Here is a 1,966-nt window from a genome sequence, read left to right as displayed (position 1 = left end):
TCAAATGTTCATTTTTTTGAGATATTGGTTTATGATTTTTCCTGGTGGGATTTTTTCTATGTATGTATGTATTGCTGCGCTCCTATTACAATACGAACAAACTTGTTTGTAGAAAAAAATTTTTACCGAAATGAGTTTGAATGATTTGAATGTGTTTCATTCATTCATTCACATTCTTCCATTTAAAGGTAGAAAAATTAAAACAAAACGCATATACACAATTCCAGACGCTGAGTATTTTGTATGTGAAGTAAAAATCTAGTGTACTCTGTTTGGCTAGAAGTTTGAATGAATTCATGCAGCCCTCTAATGCCGATGTATTTACATCATAGATATAAAAAAAATAATATGAGGGGAGGGAGGTCTTTATTAGAGCAACAGAAATCAACTCAACAATTTTTAGAATTTTTGCCTGTCTGTTTGTATCCTTGTACGCGCATCGCTCGAAACCTAATGGATGGAATTGAAGACAGTTTTCATCGATGTATTGCTAGAGCTCTAGCTTAAAATACAGAAATAAAAAAAATGAGAGTTGCCACCTGCAGTTTAAGTAAATTGATAAGATAAGGTAAATATTGAATTGTAGTTGCCAAAAGAAAGAGGTTTGAAAAGGCTTAAAGCCGAAAATATTTTTGTTGAATGTTGCCACCTGTTTGAAAATTTTCATTTAATTTAATTGACAAGATAAATTGAGTACTGCAATATCGGTGTCAAACTGAAGAGGTTTAGGAAAGTCTACTGCGGAAATATGTTTGAGGAGGGTTGCCACATGTTTGAAAAATTTTACACAAATAAAATTATAAACTAAATGAAATATTACAATACGGGTATCAAACAGCACAAAAATACTTTTAAGGTGCAGTGAAACACGCCGGGTATTTGCTAGTTATGAATATTAAAAAAAAATCAACACTTGGTTACTTGTTTGACTCACTGTACATATGCATGTATGTATACGGTTCTGTTGGCAGTTTTGTGCGAAAAACTTTGCCTAACATCCAAATAGTTGGATCTCCTTCAATTGCACTTAAGTTTTACAAGTATCTTTTCCACAGAACGCACTATCGTATAACAAAGAAAAAATACGATATTTGCAAGCTGCATATATAAAGTGAAAAGCAAAGCAGCGAAAAGAAATAAACCAAAAAATTGCAAGCGTTTAAACAATAAGAAAGTAATAAACAATATTATACACATACATACTATACATGTGTAAGTATGTACAACATAGATAAGTACATACATAAGTACATGTGGATAAGCGAAAACATTAACTTGAATGACCTTCACCTACAAAATGCGACGCAGCCGGCCGGCCGGTCCGCCCCAAAACAAAAGCGAACGCCGGTATCTACTGCACAAGCGTGAATGCATAGCGCTATATGTACATCAGGGTGGTCCAAAACGATAGTAAAGTCGTAATTTGAATGCTCTCACCACGTAGGATTGTTCTATAACGAAAAAATATACCCCTATGTTTTTATTTTGAAGTAAAAAAATATTTAGAGGTCCCTCAAAGTTTCAATCAATATTTTTCGATCGGTTAAGAATACCAAATTCTTTATTTAAACATTTTTGTATACTAAAGACTTTGTAACATATAGTTACATAAATTAAATAACTAAAAAATATATATATTTAGGGTATTTACAACGGTGTCATAAGTGTGGTATGTCGTAAACTTTAAACGCCTGAAAAATATATTCAGAGGGTTCGAAAAGTACAATCAAAGTTATGAATTTTCGCAGTGTTCAAAAAATAGTTGGTTGTGGTTCCAAGTTCTCTAAACATTTATTTAACCTTTAAAAGTTTACGACATACAATGATACGACACTACGACACCGTTGTGAATCTCTCAATTGTATTTAACTCAATAACGAAATTTGAACATCTTATGTATTTATTTTTTACAAAAAATGTCCAAGCTTTTCTCCATTGCGATACATAAATATTTTCTGCAGTTGAA

The sequence above is a fragment of the Rhagoletis pomonella genome, unplaced genomic scaffold (genome assembly GCF_013731165.1).
Source record: "Rhagoletis pomonella isolate Grant_MI unplaced genomic scaffold, Rhpom_1.0 Rhpom_scaffold_00002, whole genome shotgun sequence".
NCBI lineage: Eukaryota > Metazoa > Arthropoda > Insecta > Diptera > Tephritidae > Rhagoletis > Rhagoletis pomonella.
This window is presented reverse-complemented; position numbering follows the sequence as displayed.